General features: G+C 40.8%; 1 protein-coding gene across 2 annotated transcripts in view; it reads left to right on the top strand.

Moving 5' to 3' along the window:
• Positions 1-20,675, top strand: part of LOC116463095 (uronyl 2-sulfotransferase) — a 423,370-nt gene that overhangs the window by 375,793 nt on the left and 26,902 nt on the right. The window lies entirely within an intron of this gene.

The following is a 20,675-nucleotide window of genomic DNA, read 5'->3' as shown; positions in this document are numbered from 1 at the left end:
AACTGTGCTGGTTTGGGGATAGTTACCCCATGAATCAATTTGGAAATTCTAGACATAAAATCTCGACTCACACCCAATCCCTCAGCTGACGAAAGAAAAGCTAAAAGAAGGGGAAAGCTGTAGGGTTGGGGAGTTGGAGCAGAAGAGGGTTAAGCAGGAAGAAAAAAAAAGAGTAGGCCATTAAGAAAATAAAAACTCGGGCCCTACATTAGGAAGAACAAAAATTCAGAATGCCATTCCTCCAGGTATTCTCCTTCTTGGCTGGGAGGGCTGGTGGGGAAGGAAAATTTCACAACAGCCCAATGAATGGATGGCTTGTTTCCCTCCAAGGAGGCTTACAGCTGGACACCAGTAGTCCGAATAGTGGTCCTGCTTCTCAGGCAGGCTTCCAAGGCCGCCAAGTATTACAAGCCCTTCATAGAGCAGTGGATTTTAAAGGTGAATTGAAACTATTTTAAGATCCCTCTTGGGTAGCAGATGGACAGAATGACGGATCGTTACTATGGTGTAGTTGTTTTCATTCCTGGCCCAACTGCCGCACTAAGCACACAGCACTGTGGGCTCCACAAGAGACAGGCATGGTTTGCTGTCTCTGCAAGCACGATGTGTTCTGTAAAACATGCAAAGAAAGAAGAGTGGGAACCAGACTACAAGTTCTTCTAAACAAAATAGAAAAACATTTACTAGGCCATAACAGGACTAGGCAAGCTAATGCAGAATTTCGCTTTGATATTATCTTTGAGACCCAGTTGGGGGAAGCGGGGTGACATGTATGTGAAAGTGTACTTTCAGGAGTTTTATTCAGTAAGCCAAAAACTAAGAAGTCTTTTGATTGGATCAGTGTTACCCAATTTTGGGGCCAAAATAATAATAATAAACTTTGGTATAGCTCAGTGGTTAAGAGTTCCAGTTCTAGGCCGGGAGCGGTGGCTCATGCCTGTAATCCCAGCACTTTGGGAGGCCGAGGCGGGTGGATCACAAGGTCAGGAGATTGAGACCATCCTGGCTAACATGGTGAAACCCCATCTCTACTAAAAATACAAAAAAAATTAGCCAGGTGTGGTGGCAGACACCTGTAGTCCCAGCTACTTGGGAGGCTTAGGCAGGAGAATGGTGTGAACCCGGGAGGCAGAGCTTGCAGTGAGCCGAGATCGCACCACTGCACTCCAGCCTGGGCGACAGAGCTAGACTCCATCTCAAAAAAAAAGAGTTCCAGTTCTAGATTAGATAGCCTTGATTCAAATCTCAGCTTCATCAGGTACTAGTAACTCTAGGCAAGTTTCTTAAACACCTTGTATCTTGGTTTTTTCATCAGTAAAATGCTGATGGTGCCTCTGTCATAAGGTTGTTGGGAACAGCTGATAAACAAAATGCTTAGGACACTGCCTGGCACATCCCGGAGCTTGTTAATGTCAGTTGTGGTGGTAGTTGTCACTATTAAAAGGTATAATTTCAAGGTTCCATTGTAATCTCTTAAATGTGCTTAGCTGTGCTCAATTTGACAGCCAGGGAAAAACTTTTTTTCAGAGATAAGCTACTGATATTTTGATAATGCTCCCAGTTTCCCTCCCTTGAGTAGGTCAGGAAGGAGGAGGGTTTGTGAAAGAATGGAGCTATTAAAAAACATAGTTACAGGGTTGTATAGCTCTAGGGGGTTTCTGTGCTGCCCTGGTTACTTTTCTTGCAGAAAAGAAGGAAGTGTTTGGGAGGCTGAGGCTGGCAGATCACGAGGTCAAGAGATCGAGACCATCCTGGCCAATGTGGTGAAACTCCGTCTCTACTAAAAATACAAAAATTAGCCAGATGTGGTGGCATGCGCCTTTAGTCCCAGCTACTTGGGTGGCTGAGGCAGGAGAATTGCTTGAACCCGGGAGGCAGAGGTTGCAGTGAGACGAGATCGTGCTGCTGCACTCCAGCCTGGCGACAGAGCTAGACTCCGTCTCAAAAAAAAAAAAAAAAAAGAAGGAAGTGGTAAGAATTCATAGCAATTAGAGTCACCAAAGCTGGGAAGGTAGGACTGAAATGTTTTTGTTCCACAAAAGTTTTCTGAGCCTTTGCCTTTATTAGGACATTTCCGTGCTACCTATGCGATGCTCAAGGACTTCATTCATTCACTCATTTATTCCACGAGTCTGTGAGCATTAACTACGGATCAAGAACTGTCCTAGGGGCTGGAGATAGAACAACAGACACAACAGGGTCTTAATCTCAGGGCCTCACAGAGTATGGGGGATGCTGACCATTAGCAATCATTAGTGATAGCTCAGGAACTCAGGGAGCAGAGAGGAAAGGGCCAAACTCATCACTTGATGCATGGGAAAGCAATCTCAGGTACCAGCACGGGCAGAGTCCACATAAGGAAGCGTTTCAAAGTGCAGAATTCCTGATTTGATGTCAGATTTTAAAAAGCAGGTAAAACTCAGAGTCAATTTAGTATGAGCAGCTAGGGGAGACACGGGAGTTGGCAAGGCAGGGAGTAGGTACCACTCATTAGTTCTTTGCCTGCAGCGTGACCAGCCTTGTGCTAAGCCCTTTCCGCCATGCTCTATGACAATCCACTGAAGTCAGGATGGCTGTTGTCCTTTGACAGATGAGAAACCCGAAGCACAGCGTATTTAAGTGGCTTGGTCAAGGTCTTCCAGCTGCTTAGTTGTGCTGGGTTAAGCAAATGGCTGTGGCTTCAAGCTTTGGTTTTCCATTGCCCAACGGCGGCTCGGTTCCAGGAAGGCAAGTGGAGTCCATCCAGGATATTATGAAAGGAAAACTAAGAGGACGTTCTTACATCCAGAATGATGGTAATATGTTTAAAATTAGATTATATTAGGAAACTGGCAATACTATGTGTCCCTAGGTGTGATCCAGCCTGGATGGCAAGCCAGGCAAATGAAGTTCATTATCGATAGCCTGATATGCCCAAAGTGTTAATTTGCATGTAGGACTTTCACTGGCTGCTCAGTCAGGCTACTTGCGATCTCTCTTTCCCTGAGATACCCATTTGGCCCAGGGATGTATGCAAATGAGTTCTGGATGTTCATAAAAGCTCTGTCTCCCCACAAAATGCAGATTGCCAAGTGTTGCATCTCTTCCAACCAAGTTTTCATTCTCATCTCTTTGGTTCTTTGATTGATTTTGCTACTCCATTTCTAGAACCTTCTTCAGCATCACCCCATCTTGGGTTGGTTAGTGTTTATGTTCAGCCCTAAGTAACAGAAACCTGACTAAACAATGGCTTCAAAGAACCGTGAGGTTTAATTTTTCTTAGTGGCAGTTGCTAGCATTAGTGGAGATGTGAAAATGTTGATCCTGTCAAGAAGTAAATTGCTTGCATAGATGAAAGGTATTTCATGCTGCCCCAAGTCTCCAGATTGTTATTTACTGTCCTAGATGGGGCCATTTAGTTTTCATGACAGGGTGCTGACTTTCTAGTTACTGTCTTCTCTCTAGCTGGCCTGGCTCCATTCTAATTTTATCAGATTCAGTCTATTATTGGGCCAACCTGGAGCTTCCCTGGGAAGCTGCTCCACTTGCCAGTGGTTCAGAATGTGGGTCCTGGGTTAGCCCTGAGATGCCCTTGGTTTTGAGTTGCTGAAGCAGAGCCTTTACACACCCTCAGTCCCATGCTCTTCTGAGGGCACAGAGAAACCATGACATGGGAACAGGACATCATTGAAAAGCCTACTGTGTGCCAGGTGCTTCAGACACTTTCTCCCTGAAGCCTCATGAGAACCTAGGAAATGAATCCTATTATCTTTTCCATTTGGGAGATGAGGACACAGGTTTAGAAAATGTAAATAACAAGACTGTATGGCCAGCACAGGTCTGTCTGATCCCAAACCCTATTCTCTTTCCAGTCACAATGTGCTGAGCCCTGAAAGTTCCAAATTGTCCTAAGTTTCTTAGATACCTGCATCAAGGGTGGGGCAGGGGTGGAGAGGAGAAGGCAGAGTAGACACCATATCTCAGGGAACCTGGGATCAGGCCAGAACCCCAGGGGCTGGGTGCTACAGAAGAAATTTCCCTGGAGTCTGCCAGTGACCCAGACCAGGGTCTCTGGTGATTATATAACAGACATAGCTCCCCCAGACAGCTGGTATCCACAGTGGCAGAAACAGGGAATCCCTTAGCTAGTTTAGATATTCTATAAGAGCTAGGAGAAATCATACCTAGGTCTGCACTACGGTTAGGCAGAAAAGGTTCAAAATGCTGAGTTGCCTTGCTCCTGGCAAGAGTCACATCAGCTCCAGGTGGTGGCCACTTATCTTGTGCTCAGCAAAAACTATAATCAGTAGTTCTATATCTCTCTCTTTTTAAAAGTGACTTAGATTTAATAATCATTTAATAATCATACAGGGGGCAGTGCACAGACCCTCACTGCCCCAACAACATTTGCAAAAGGCACTGGGGCAGAAAGGGTCTGTATACTGCTCCCCAAACTGATCTCCATCAAGCAAAGGTTTCCACAGTGGCCCTTGTGTTCTGGTTCTAGAAGGAGAGGTAGCAATCTGCTGATCCTGTGGGCTCAGGTCTCCTTGCCCATCCCTCACTCCTCACCAGCATTAGGAGCCCCCATACCCCTCTCTGGTCATCATTCTTTGTTCTATGGCTTGGGGCAGTGCCACTGATCCACAGAAGAGGACTTCCATGTCTATAGTGGTCTTCGCCATTTCCCAGCAAATGGCCACAAGATGCCCAGTTCTTTCGTGTCCTCCCAGGTAGACATCCTGCATGTCTACCCCAGGTCTCACAGTTCTCTTGGGAGTGCTTGGCTTGAAAGAGAAATAAGCACATGGCTTGTCTATATCATACCTGTTTACGAAAGTTATTTCATGTGGGGAACCAAAGAAAAAAGTTGGAACAAAAAGGAAGATTCTGTGTATCGAGCCTCTGGAAATGGGAATCAATGAAACTCAAGCTCTCCCAGAAAAGTGTGGGGTGCGGGGTGGAGCCAAGATGGCCGAATAGGAACAGCTTCAGTCTATAGCTCCTAGCGTGAGCGACACAGAAGACGGGTGATTTCTGCATTTCCATTTGAGGTACTGGGTTCATCTTACTAGGGAGTGCCAAACAGTGGGTGCAGGATAGTCAGTGCAGTGCACTGTGCACCAGCCGAAGCAGGGCGAGGCATTGCCTCACTTGGGAAGTGCAAGGGGTCAGGGAGTTCCCTTTCCTAGTCAAAGAAAGGGGTAACAGAGGGCACCTGGAAAACTGGGTCAGTCCCACCCTAATACTGTGCTTTTTCAACGGGCTTGGAAAACGGCACACCAGGAGATTGTGTCCCGCACCTGGCTCGCAGGGTCCTATGCCCACAGAGTCTCACTGATTGCTAGTACAGCAGTCTGAGATCAAACTGCCAGGCGGCAGCAAGGCTGGGGGAGGGGTGCCCGCCATTGCCCAGGCTTGCTTAGGTAAACAAAGCAGCCAGGAAGCTCGAACTGGGTGGAGCCCACCACACCTCAAGGAGGCCTGCCTGCCTCTGTAGGCTCCGCCTCTGGGGGCAGGGCACAGACACACAGAAAGTCAGCAGGAACCTCTGCAGACTTAAATGTCCCTGTCTGACAGCTTTGAAGAGAGTAGTGATTCTCCCAGCACGCAGCTGGAGATCTGAGAACGGGCAGCCTGCCTCCCAAAGTGGGTCCCTGACCCCCGAGCAGCCTAACTGGGAGGCACCCCCCAGTAGGGACAGACTGACACCTCACTCGGCCAGGTACTCCTCTGAGACAAAACTTCCAGAGGAACTATCAGACAGCTGAATTTGCGGTCTCACGAAAATCCGCTGTTCTGCAGCCACCGCTGCTGACACCCAGCCAAACAGGGTCTGGAGTGGACCTCTAGCAAACTCCAACAGACCTGCAGCTGAGGGTCCTGTCTGGTAGAAGGAAAACTAACAAACAGAAAGGACATCCACACCAAAAACCCATCTGTACATCACCATCATCAAAGACCAAAAGTAGATAAAACCACAAAGATGAGGGAAAAAACAGAGCAGAAAAACTGGAAACCCCTAAAAGCAGAGCACCTCTCTGCCTCCAAAGGAACGCAGTTCCTCACCAGCAATGGAACAAAGCTGGATGGAGAATGACTTTGACAAGTTGAGAGAAGAAGGCTTCAGATGATCAAACTACTCCGAGCTACGGGAGGAAATTCAAAACAATAGCAAAGAAGTTAAAAACTTTGAAAAAAAATTAGATGAATGGATAACTAGAATAACCAATGCAGAGAAGAGCTTAAAGGAGCTAATGGAGCTGAAAGCCAAGTTTTGAGAACTACGCGAAGATTGCAGAAGCCTCAGAAGTCAATGCGATCAACTGGAAGAAAGGGTATCAGTCATGGAAGATGAAATGAATGAAATGAAGCAAGAAAGGAAGTTTAGAGAAAAAAGAATAAAAAGAAACAAACAAAGCCTCCAAGAAATATGGGACTATGTGAAAAGACCAAACCTATGTCTGATTGGTGTACCTGAAAGTGACGGGGAGAATGGAACCAAGTTGGAAAACGCTCTGCAAGATATTATCCAGGAGAACTTCCCCAATCTAGCAAGGCAGGCCAACATTCAGATTCGGGAAATACAGAGAACGCCACAAAGACACTCCTCGAGAAGTGCAACTCCAAGACACATAATTATCAGATTCACCAAAGTTGAAATGAAGGAAAAAATGTTAAGGGCGGCCAGAGAGAAAGGTCAGGTTACCCACAAAGAGAAGCCCATCAGACTAACAGCAGGTCTCTCGGCAGAAACTCTACAAGCCAGAAAAGAGTGGGGGCCAATATTCAACATTCTTAAAGAATTTTCAACCCAGAATTTCATATCCAGCCAAACTAAGCTTCATAAGTGAAGGAGAAATAAAATACTTTACAGACAAGCAAATGCTGAGTGATTTTGTCACCACCAGGCCTGCCCTAAAAGAGCTCCTGAAGGAAGCACTAAACATGGAAAGGAACAACCAGTACCAGCCACTGCAAAAACATGACAAATTGTAAAGACCATCGAGGCTAGGAAGAAAGTGCATCAACTAACGAGCAAAATAAACAACTAACATCATAATGACAGGATCAAATTCACACATAACAATATTAACTTTAAATGTAAATGGGCTAAATGCTCCAATTAAAAGACACAGACTGGCAAATCAGATAAGGAGTCAAGACCCATCAGTGTGCTGAATTCAGGAAACCCATCCCATGTGCAGAGACACACATAGACTCAAAATAAAGGGATGGAGGAATATTTGCCAAGCAAATGGAAAACAAAAAAAGGCAGGGTTGCAATCCTAGTCTCTGGTAAAATAGACTTTAAATCAACAAAGATCAAAAGAGACAAAGAAGGCCATTACATAATGGTAAAGGGATCAATTCAACAAGAAGAGATAACTATCTTAAATATATATGCACCCAACACAGGAACACCCAGATTCATAAAGCAAGTCCTGAATGACCTACAAAGGGACTTAAACTCCCACACAATAATAATGGGAGATTTTAAAAACCCCACTGTCAACATTAGACAGATCAACGAGACAGAAAGTTAACAAGGATATCTAGGAATTGAACTCAGCTCTGCACCAAGTGGACCTAATAGACATCTACAGAACTCTCCAGCCCAAATCAACAGAATATACATTTTTTTCAGCACCACACCACACCTATTCCAAAACTGACCACATAGTTGGAAGTAAAGCTCTCCTCAGCAAATGTAAAAGAACAGAAATTATAACAAACTGTCTCTCAGACCACAGTGCAATCAAACTAGAACTCAGGATTAAGAAACTCACTCAAAACCGCTCAGCTACATGGAAACTGAACAACCTGCTCCTGAATGACTACTAGGTACATAATGAAATGAAGGCAGAAATAAAGATTTTCTTTGAAACCAATGAGAACAAAGACACAACATACCAGAACCTCTGGAACACATTCAAAGCAGTGTGTAGAGGGAAATTTATAGCACTAAATGCCCACAAGAGAAAGCAGGAAAGATCCAAAATTGACACCCTAACATCACAATTAAAAGAACTAGAAAAGCAAGAGCAAACACATTCAAAAGCTAGCAGAAGGCTAGAGATAACTAAGATCAGAGCAGAACTGAAGGAAATAGAGACACAAAAAACCCCTCAAAAAATTAATGAATCCAGGAGCTGGTTTTTTTAAAAGATCAACAAAATTGATAGACCGCTAGCAAGACTAATAAAGAAGAAAAGAGAAGAATCAAATAGACGCAATAAAAAATGAAAAAGGGGATATCACTACTGATCCCACAGAAATACAATCTACCATCAGAGAATACTACAAACACCTCTATGCAAATAAACTAGAAAATCTAGAAGAAATGGATAAATTCCTCGACAAATACACCCTCCCAAGACTAAATCAGGAAGAAGTTGAATCTCTGAATAGACCAATAACAAGCTCTGAAATTGTGGCAATAATCAATAGCTTACCAAGCAAAAAGAGTCCAGGACCTGATGGATTCACAGCCGAATTCTACCAGAGGTACAAGGAGGAACTGGTACCATTCCTTCTGAAACTATTCCAATTGATAGAAAAAGAGGGAATCCTCCCTAACACATTTTATGAGGCCAGCATCGTCCTGATACCAAAGCCTGGCAGAGACAAAACCAAAAAAGAGAATTTCAGACCAATATCCTTGATGAACATTGATGCAAAAATCCTCAATAAAATACTGGCAAACCGAATCCAGCAGCACATCAAAAAGCTTATCCACCATGATCAAGTGGGCTTCATCCCTGGGATGCAAGGCTGGTTCAACATACGCAAATCAATAAATGTAATCCAGCATATAAACAGAACCAAAGACAAAAACCACATGATTATCTCAATAGATGCAGAAAAGGCCTTTGACAAAATTCAACAACGCTTCACGCTAAAAACTCTCAATAACTTTGGTATTGATGGGACGTATCTCAAAATAATAACAGGTATCTATGACAAACCCACAGCCAATATCATACTGAATGGGCAAAAACTGGAAGCATTCCCTTTGAAATCTGGCACAAGACAGGGATGCCCTCTCTCACCACTCCTATTCAACATAGTGCTGGAAGTTCTGGCCAGGGCAATCAGGCAAGAGAAGGAAATAAAGGGTATTCAATTAGGAAAAGAGGAAGTCAAATTGTCCCTGTTTGCAGATGACATGATTGTATATCTAGAAAACCCCATGGTCTCAGCGCAAAATCTCCTTAAGCTGATGAGCAACTTCAGCAAAGTCTCAGGATACAAAATCAATGTACAAAAATCACAAGCATTCTTGTACACCAATCACAGACAAACAGAGAGCCAAATCATGAGTGAACTCCCATTCACAACTGCTTCAAAGAGAATAAAATACCTAGGAATCCAACTTACAAGGGACGTGAAGGACCTCTTCAAGGAGAACTACAAACCACTGCTCAATGAAATAAAAGAGGATACAAATACATGGAAGAACATTCCATGCTCATGGGTTGGAAGCATCAATATCGTGAAAATGGCCATATTGCCCAAGGTAATTTATAGATTCAATGCCATCCCCATCAAGCTACCAATGGCTTTCTTCATAGAATTGGAAAAAACTACTTTAAAGTTCATATGGAACCAAAAAAGAGCCCGCATCGCCAAGTCAATCCTAAGCCAAAAGAACAAAGCTGGAGGCATCACGCTACCTGACTTCAAACTATACTACAAGGCTACAGTAACCAAAACAGCATGGTACTGGTACCACAACAGAGACATAGATCAATGGAACAGAACAGAGCCCTCAGAAATAATGCCGCATATCTACAACTATCTGATCTTTGACAAACCTGACAAAAACAAGCAATGGGGAAAGGATTCCCTATTTAATAAATGGTGCTGGGAAAACTGGCTAGCCATAGGTAGAAAGCTGAAACTGGATCCCTTCCTTACACCTTATACAAAAATTAACTCAAGATGGATTAAAGACTTACATGTTAGACCTAAAAGCATAAAAACCCTAGAAGACAACCTAGGCATTACCATTCAGGACATAGGCATGGGCAAGGACTTCATGTCTAAAACACCAAAAGCAATGGCAACAAAAGCCAAAATTGACAAATGGGATCTAATTAAACTAAAGAGCTTCTGCACAGCAAAAGAAACTACCATCAGAGTGAACAGGCAACCTACAGAATGGGAGAAAATTTTCACAACCTACTCATCTGACAAAGGGCTAATATCCAGAATCTACAATGAACTCAAACAAATTTACAAGAAAAAAGCAACCCCATCAAAAAGTGGGCAAAGGACATGAACAGACACTTCTCAAAAGAAAACATTTATGCAGCCAAAAAACACATGCAAAAATGCTCATCATCACTGGCCATCAGAGAAATGTAAATCAAAACCACAATGACATACCATCTCACACCAGTTAGAATGGCCATTATTAAGAACTCAGGAAACAACAGGTGCTGGAGAGGATGTGGAGAAATAGGAACACTTTTACACTGTCGGTGGGACTGTAAACTAGTTCAACCATTGTGGAAGTCAGTGTGGAAATTCCTCAGGGATCTAGAACTAGAAATACCATTTGACCCAGCCATCCCATTACTGGGTGTATACCCAAAGGACTATAAATCATGCTGTTATAAAGACACATGTACACGTATGTTTATTGTGGCACTATTCACAATAGCAAAGACTTGGAACCAACCCAAATGTCCAAAAACAATAGACTGGACTAAGAAAATATGGCATATATACACCATGGAATGCTATGCAGCCATAAAAAATGATGAGTTCAAGTCCTCTGTAGGGACATGGATGAAACTGGAAACCATCATTCTCAGTAAACTATCGCAAGGACAAAAAACCGAATACCGCATGTTCTCACTCATAGGTGGGAATTGAACAATGAGATCTCATGGACACAGGAAGGGGAACATCACACTCCGGGGACTGTTGTGGGGTGGGGGGAGTGGGGAGGGACAGCATTAGGAGATATACCTAATGCTAAATGACGAGTTAATGGGTGCAGCAAACCAACATGGCACATGGATACATATGTAACAAACCTGCACATTGTGTACATGTACCCTAAAACCTAAAGTATAATAATAATTTAAAAAAAAAGAAAAGAAACTATCAAAAAAAAAAAGAAAAGTGTGGGGTGCATTGTACAACTTAACTTTAGGGAACATGGTGCAATACAGTGCTTCCCACCCTCTCTGTTTTCGTGGTGCATGGGAAACATGATCATATTTGGACCACACACTGGGGGACAAGGTAAATGAGCAGGGCCACTCACAGCCAGAAACAACAGGCCAGGAAGCTCTGGAAACCCCAGACCCCAGCAGGCCTCACTGTGAACAAGGAACACAAGTCTGGGCGCACCATTGGGAGCCTGTAGTCCAGGCAATAGAAGCGTTGATGAAAATCCAGAGGAGCTCAATCCTGTTGTCACAGATGTGTGTATTTTTCCCCTGGGCAGCTCAGGAACCAACACAGCTACTTGGTGTCTGGAGCAGCTTTCTAAAACCTTCCCTCTCTGAGCCTCGACTTCACCTCAATCTAAAAATCACTCAGCAGCTCTGAACTCCTGATGATCAAGGGTCATTTTGATCATACATGATCAATTCTGTTTCTCTCTTACAGCCAAAAAGTCAACAATCCCCTAGGAAATGAAGGAAGAGAATTCGTATGATTCATACCATTACTGGGCAGTTTGTACTTTATCTCTTCCTTCCATAAAGGCTGTGGCAAAAAAAAAAACAAAACTGTTGTATTTTGATTGGTGACACCCCACCAAAAGCTCTCAAGATACATCTTCTATTTTGCTTTTAATAGCTCTCACCTTATTCCATCTTACTGCTAATGTAAAATGTCAATCAGTACATTTTTAAGAGGGCATTTTAAAAACAGTTTATTGCACCTTCAATTAAATTTATGACATAACTAGATATTGCAAAGACATATGAAAGCCATGATTGGAGTCCACAGAATTGATGCTAAAAATAACCTAACAAAAGGAATAAGTGACTTAAATTCATGTATATGTTTATCAAATTTAATTTAATGAGTAGCTTTGAAATGACCCAGCAATCCCACTCCTAGGTTTATGTACCTGAGAGCAATTTGTGCATAGATCCCTCAAAAGATATGTACAAGAATGTTCATAGCAGCTTTATGTAAAATAGCCCCAAATTGGAAATAGCTCACATGTCTGTCAACAAAAGAATGTATAAATAACTCATGCTATATCCACATAATAAGATAATACTTGGCAATAAAGGCAACACACTTCTAATACTCACAACACAGATGCATCTCACAATAGAAGAATAGAAGCCAGTCACAAAATAATACATCTTTTATTATTTCACTTATATGAAGGTCAGGAGCACATGTCTGGAGTGGTTACCTCCAGATGGAGAGGCAGGGATTGACTGGAAAGAGTATGAGGAACTTTCTGGAGTGCTGGACTTGTGATGCTTTGATCCAGATGGTGGTTACAAATATGTACTCATGTTTAAACAGTGAGCAACACACTTTAGATTGCTGTAGTTTATGTACTTGTGTATCACAATAAAAATTTAAAATATATTTGACATATATTGAGTGTCTGGGAAAATTTCCCTAGGCAACTAACTTTCCTTTTTGATTTAAAAAACAAAAATTAGAAGTTGAATTAGGCAAGGCCAGGACTCTTTGGAAGAGAAACAGTGATTATACATCACATCAGGGTCAGCTGGAAAAACTATTCAGCAAAATTCGCAGAACTTCGTCTGCTGACCTAGCCCATCCTGAAGTCTCTCAACATTGGTCTCATTCTACCCTTTTTTGCCTCCACCTCTCATTTTCCTGATTTGGGGATTGTTATGGGCTTAATTATGTCTCTCCAAATTTACATGTTGAGGTCCTAACTCTCAGTACCTCAGAATGTGACAGTATTTGGAGACAGGGTCTCAAAGAGGTAACTAAGTTAAAATGAGGTCATTTGGGTAGGCCCTAATTCAATCTAACTGGCGTCCTTATAAAAAGAGGAGATCAGGCCCCAGGGGAAGGACCACCTAAAGATGCAGGAAGAAGATGACCATCTGCAAGCCAAGGAGAGAGGCCTCCGAAGAAACGAATCCTGCTGAGACCTTGATCTTGAACTTCTAGCCTCCAGCACTGTGAGAAAACAAATTCCTGTTATTTAAGCCACCCAGTCCATGGTACTTTGTTATGGCAACCCTGGCAAATTAACATACAGGGCCTTTCTCCTGGTTGAGACCACTCACATTCCAACTCTGGCTTCCACGTGGTATGGCTGCTTCACCTAAGTAGCCTTAACTTTATCCTTAATCTGTGTCCAGGCCTCAGTTCCAGAAGATATTTGGCACTCTGGATGCAGAACATACTCCAAGAACAAACCGCTTTAGACAAATACAGGAAGCCCAAGTTTTACTTTCTGGAAAAAGAAGGGTAGGGGGTGGAGTCTAACAAACTCACAGTGACCCAAGCAACATCGCAGCTTCATTCACATCAAGCCTCTCCCAAAGGGAAGTAATTATTTGGCCTAATTTGGGGATGCTTTTTAAGAAAAAGAAAGAATTGGACAACCAATCAGAAGAGATCTAGAACATCATGTATCTTTCCATGTTAACAGCGTTTGTCAAACCATGAAAGACTGACTTCTGCTTCCCAGAGGATGGGGTAGAAGTGCTTTCCCCTATTCCTTCTGCTAAGTACTTCTAAAAACCCTGAACATTCTGTATAAAACAAACATCAGGAAACCCTGAAAGGTAGAAAGAAGAGGCCAAATCAGCTGGAGAACTTGGGACCCAAAGTCTGACACGGTGGTGAGTTCCCTGGGTTTTCTTCTTGCCTCGTAAAGCCCAGACTTGGAGCTGAAGAAGCTGGCAACTGGGAATGCCAATGGGCACAGACAAAAGAAAGTCTCAATCAAAGCCTACTTTCTCTAGCCAAAGGGCCAGGAAAGGGCATCCAAGTAGGACTGGTTATTTTAAACAATAACCACTCTCCTACAAACACCACAGAAAAAACTACGGCTCACTCACACCAGAAAAAGCCAAGAGGGAAGCCTAGACTTTCGTCTTTACAAACTGCAACAAGGTACCCCAGCCCCACTCTCCACCCCCACCTCATGCCAGGGTGATGTCAGACAAAGCTGAAAAGGGGCCAGGACTTCACCCCGTAGGATAGTAGCAACACCACCCATCAACAGCAGAATGCACATTCTTTACATGCGCCTACAGAGCATATACCAAGATAGAACATACCCTGGGTCATAAACACACACACACACCCTCCCAATAAATTTAAAATAGTAGAAATCATACAGAGTATGTCCTCTGATCACAAAAGAATCAAACTAGAAATCAGTAACAGAAAAATAAGAAAATCTCCAGAGACTTGGAAACTAAAGAAGAGTGAACTATTATGTCTACTTGATGCATTGACATTTTGATCATTATATAATGTCTTTATCTGTGTCTGGTAATTTTCTTTGCCGAAAATCCACTTTCTCTTTCTCTTTTTATTTCCAACTTGCCTATATCTTTATATTAAAGCAAGTTTCTTGTACATAGGATAGATTTTGGTGATTTTTTAAAATCCACTTTGCCAATCTCTGCCTTTTGATTTATACCATTTACAAGCATCGAATACTTTCCACCCAAGATTAGGGACAAGGCAAGAATATCCACATGCACTACACTAATTCAACATAGTGCTCCAAGTGCTAGCCAGAGCAATAAGTCAAGAAAAAGAAAAAGAAATAAAAGGCATACAGATTGGAAAAAAAGAAACAAAACTGTTCCTATTTGCAGATGGTAAGACTGTCTACATAGGAAATCCCAAGAATATACAAAAAAACTTCTGGAGTAAATAAGTGAGTTCAGCAAGTTCACAAGACACAAAATTAACATATTAAAAGCAATTATATTTCTATATATTAGAAATGAACACATAGGGACTAAAAGTAAAAATATAATGTAAATTAAAACCGCCATAAGGTATCACTTCACACCTGTTAGGATGACTATTATGAAAAAGGAAAGTGATAACAAATGTCGGTGAGGGTCTGGAGAAAAGAGAACTCTTGTCCACAGTTGGTGGGAATATAGATTGTACAGCCATTATGAAAAACACTACAGACATACTTCGTTTTGTAATGTTTTGCAGATTCTACTTTTTTTTTTCTTTTTTACAAATTGAATGTTTGTGGCAACTCTGTGTCAAGCAAGTCTATCAACACAATTCTTCCAAAGCATGTACTCACTTCCTGTCTCTGTGTCCCATTTTGGCAATTCTCACAATATTTTCAAACTTTTTCATTATTATTATATCTGTTATGGTGATCTCGTCAAGGATCTTTTATGTTGCCACAGTAATTGCTTTAGGGCACCATAAACCATGCCCATATAAGATGACAAATTTAATCAATAAGTGAGCGTGTTCTGACTGCTCCACCAGCTAGCTGTTTCTCCATCTCTCTCCTTCAAGCCTCCATATTCCCTGAGATACAACATATTTAAATTAGGCCAGTTAATAACCCTACAATGGCCTCTAAGTGTTCAAGTGAAGGGAAGAGTCTCTCATCTTTCAATTTAAATCAAAAGCTAGAAATGATTAAGCTTAGTGAGGAAGGCATGTTGGAAGCCAAAACAGACCAAAAGCTAGGACTCTTGCACCAAACAGCCAAATTGTTAATGCAAGGGAAAATTTCTTGAAGGAAATTTAAAAGTGGTACTCAGTGAATACACAAATGATAAAAAAGCAAAAAAAGCCTCATTGTTGATATGGAAAAAGTGCTAGTGGTCTGGATAGAAGATCAAACCAACCACAACATTCTCTTAAGCCAAAGCCTTATCCAGAACAAGGCCTTAACTCTCTTCAATTCTGTGAAGGCTGAGAGAGATGAGGAAGTTGTAGAAGAAAAGTTGGAAGCTAGCTGAGGTTGGCTTATGAAGTTTAAAGAAAGAAACCATCTCCATAACATAAAAATGCAATGTGAAACTGCAAGTGCTGATATAGAAGCTGTACCAAGATATCTAGAATATCTAGCTAATTGATGAACATAGCTACACAAAACAACAGGTTTTCAATGTAGACAAAACAACATTAAGTTGGAAAAAGATACCTTCTAGGACTTTCATTTCTAAAGAAGAAAAGTCAATGCCTGGCTTTAAAGCTTCAAAAGACAGGCTGACTTTCTTGTTAGGGGCTAATGCAGCTGGTGACTTTAAGTTGAAGCCAATGCTCATTGACCATTCTGAAAATCCTAGGGCCCTTAAGAATTATGCTAAATCTACTCTCCCTGTGTTCTGTAAGTGGAAAAACAAAGCCTGGATGACAGCACATCTGTTTATAGCATGGTTTGCTGAGTATTTCAAGCCCACTGTTGAGATCTACTGCCCAGATAAAAAAGATTCCTTCCAAAAGATTACTGCTCATTGACAATGCACTTGGTCACGAAGACCTCTGATGGAGATGTACAAGGAGATGAATGCCTGCTAACACAAGATCCATTCTGCAGCCCATGGATCAAGGAGTAATTTAGCCTTTCAAGTTCTGTTATTTAAGCATACGTTTTGTAACACTATAGCTGCAATAGATAGTTATTCCCCTGATGGATCTGAGCAAAGTAAATTGTAAGGCTTCTGGAAAGGATTCACCATTCTAGATGCCATTGAGAACATTCATGATTGAAGGGAGGAGGTCAAAATATCAACATTCACAGGAGTTTGGAAGAGGTTGATTCCAACCCTCATGGATGTCTTTGAAGGGTCCAAGACTTTATTTGAGGATGTAACTGCAGATGTGGTGGAAATAGCAAGATAACTAGAATTAAAAGCAGAGCCTCAAGATGGGACTGAATTGCCGAAATCTCATGATAAAAATTGAATTGATGAGGAGTTGCTTTTTAAGGATGGGCAACTAAAATGGTTTCTTTAGTTGGAATCTACGCCTGCTGAAGATGCTGTGAACATTGTTGAAATGTCAACAAAGGATTTAGAAGATTACATAAACCCAGTTGATAAAGCAGCAGCAAGATTTGAGAGGATTGACTCCAATTTTGAAACAAATTCTACTACAGGTAAAAATCCTATCAAACAGCATTGCACACTACAGAGAAATCCTTCATGAAAGGAAGAGTTTATTGATGTGGCAAACTTCATTGTTGTTGTATTTTTAGAAATGGCCATAGCCTCCCCAACTTTCAGCAACCACTACTCCGATTAGTCAATAGTCAACATCAAGCAAAAAGATCATGACTCCACCAGCAAAAAGATCATGACTCACTGAAGGTTCAGATAATCGTTGGCATGTTTTAGTAATAAAATATCTTTTAATTAAAGTATGTACATTGTGTTTTTAGACAAAATGCTATTACACACCTAATAGACTACAGTACAATATAAACATAACTTTTATTTTTAATGGAGAACAAAAAAAATGTGTGACTCACTTTATTGCAATATTCGCTTTATTGTGGTGGTCTGGAACTCAACCCACAATGTCTCCAAGGTATGCCTTTGTGGGGGTTCCTAAAGAAATTAAAAATTAAAACTACTGCACGGCCTAGAAATCCCTCTTTTCTGGTATATACCTGAAGGAGATAAAATCACTACCTCATAAAAATATCTGCTCCAATGTTCACTGCAGCATAATTCACAATAGCCAAGATATGAAAACAACCCAAGTCTCTGTCAATAGATGAATGGATAAAGAAAAAAAGAAAATGTAGTGTTGGTGTATGTATCCACACACGCACACAATGGAATATTATTCAGCCTTAAAAAAGGAGATCCTACCATTTGCCACAACATGAATGGACCTAAAGGATGTTATGCTGAGATAAACCAGACACAGAAAGAAAACTGTTGGATGATTCCACTTATATGTGGAATCCTTTTTTAAAAAAAGTCTAAATATACAGAGATATAGAATAAAACAGTGGTTACTAGAATGAGGGACAGGGGAAGGGAGGAAGTGGAGAGATGGGGTCAAGTCACAAAGTAGCAGATAGGTAGGATGAACAAGACAACAGATCTAATGTACGAGAGAACTATAGTTAATAAAATCATATGGCATTGAGAATTTTTGTTAAATAAGTAGATTGTAGCTGCTTTTGTTATCTATAGTAACACAACTATGTTACCATAGATAGTAAAACATTTGCTATAGTAAAACAAATTTATGTATTTATCATCTCAAAGATGATGATTTTACTATCTATATATATCTCATAACATCATGTTGTAAATCTCAAATATACACAATTAAATTTATTTTTAACAAAGAAAATTAAAACATATAATACGATTTATGATTACTTGAAAAATTAAATACTTAGATGTAAATCTGGAAAACTATATATGTGATCCATATGCTGAAAAATGCACAATGTTGATGAGAGAAATTAAAGAGGATCTATATAAATAGACGCATATGCACAGATTAGAAGACTCAACATAATAATGATATCAATTCTCCCCAAATTAGCATAAAGTTTCAATGCAATTTCTATCAAAGTCCTTGCAAGAGAGATAAAATATTGTTCTAAAATATATATGACAAAGCAAAGGAGCTAGACTAGCTTAAAAAATTGAAAAAAAAGAATAGTGGCAGAAATCAATCCATCTAATTTTGAGCCATTACATAATATGTAATGTTAAATGTTACTTCTGAAATAAGGAATATTATATAAGTAATCAATACTGTATGGTATTGGCAAAGGAATGGACACATTGATCAATGAAACAGAATAGAGAACCTAAAACTGGACTCACACAAGCCAGACACAATAGCTAGTGCCTATAGTCCCAGCTCCTCAGGAGGCTGAGACAGGAGGATTGCTTGAGGCCAGGACTTTGAGGGTGCGGTGCACTACGATTGCACCTGTGAATAGCCATTGTACTTCAACCTTCGCAACATAGTGAAACCCCATCTCCAAAAAAAAAAAAAAAAGGAAGAACTCAGCTCAGACAAATATGCCCAATCGACTTTTGACAATGATGAACATGCAGTCCAGCAAAGAGTCAATTTCAATAAATGGTGTTAGAGCAATTGGACATCCACAGGCAAAAAAAATGAACCTAGACCTCTGTCTCATGCCTTCTCCAAAAATTAATTCAAAATGGGCCACAGGCTTAAATGTAAAACTATAAGATGTTTAGGGGGGAATATAATAAAATTGTCATGATTTAGAGCTAGGCAAAGACTTCTTAAGCTTGATACCATAATCATGATCCATAAAAGAAAAATTGATAAATTTGACTTCATCAAAATTAAAAGTTTTTGTTTTGCAAAAGACACTGTTAAGAGCATAAAGAGACAAACCACAGATTGGGAGTAAATATTTGCAAACCACATAGCCAACAAAGGATTAGTATCTAGAATATATAAAGAACTCTCAAAACCCATCAGTAAAAAACTCAACAGTCCTGGTTGAAAAATGGGGAAAAGACATAAGGGGCATTTCACAGAAGAGGGTATTCAGATGACAACGAAGTTATACAAAAAGATATTCAACATCTTTAGCTATCAGGGAAATGTAAATTAAAACCACAATGAGATATTACTACATCTATCAGGATAACCAGGATGCAGAGAAACTGTATCATTCATGCATTGCTGGTGGGAATGTAAAATGGTATAGCCACTTTGGAAAACAGTTGGCAGTTTCTTAAAAAAATAAACTTGCAACTACCATATACCTCAGCAATTACATTCCTGGGCATTTATCCCAGAGAAATAAAACTTACATTCATACCAATACCTGAGCACAAATTTTTATATCTGATTTCTTCCTAATAGTCAAAAACTAAAAACAACCTAGATGTCTTTCTTTTTTTGTGGGGGGAAGGAGTCTCACTCTGTTGCCCAGACTGGAGTGCAGTGGTGCTATCTCGACTCACTGCAAGCTCTGCCTCCTGAGTTCATGCCATTCTTCTGCCTCAGCCTCCCAAGTAGCTGGGACTACAGGCACCCACCACCACACCCGGCTAATTTTCATATTTTTAGTAGAGATGGGGTTTCACTGTGTTAGCCAGGATGGTCTCTAACTCCTGACCTCATGATCCGCCCTCCTCGGCCTCCCAAAGTGCTGGGATTACAGGTGTGAGCCACGGCACCTAGCCAACCTAGATGTCTTTCAATGAGTGAATGGTTAAACAAACTTTGGTACATTCTTACCAAGGAATACTCCTCAGTAATATAAAGAATTTAGCTATTGATACACATAGTCTCTAGAGAATTATGCTCAGTAAAAAAGCCAATCCCACATTTAATTCCATACGTAACATTATTTAAATGACAAAATTATAGAAATGGGGAACAGATTAGTGGTTGGCAGTGATTAAGAAGAGAGGGAAATAGATGTGGCTATAAAAGACCAACACGAGGGATCCTGGCAATGATGGAATTGTTCTGTACTTGACTATATCAATAGCAATATCCTGGTTGTGATACTGTACTACAGTTTTATAGAATGTTAACATTGGGGGAAACTGGGTAAAGGGTACAGGAGATCTCTCTTTATTTTTTTTATAACTGCATGTGAATCTATAGTTATTTAAAAATAAAAGGTAAAATTAAAAACACACACAGGAAAGAGAAAAAGGTCATATAAACAGTAGAAGGAGAAAATTCTCAAAGTAGACTCTGGTTCAGCACACTGTTCATGATCCAGGTGCATTTTATGAGCACAGTCT

This window comes from Hylobates moloch, unplaced genomic scaffold, assembly GCF_009828535.3.
Source record: "Hylobates moloch isolate HMO894 unplaced genomic scaffold, HMol_V3 SCAFFOLD_27, whole genome shotgun sequence".
NCBI classification, from domain to species: Eukaryota; Metazoa; Chordata; class Mammalia; order Primates; family Hylobatidae; genus Hylobates; species Hylobates moloch.
The sequence above is the reverse complement of the archived record's forward strand: the minus strand, read 5'-3'. Positions and strand labels throughout refer to the sequence as shown.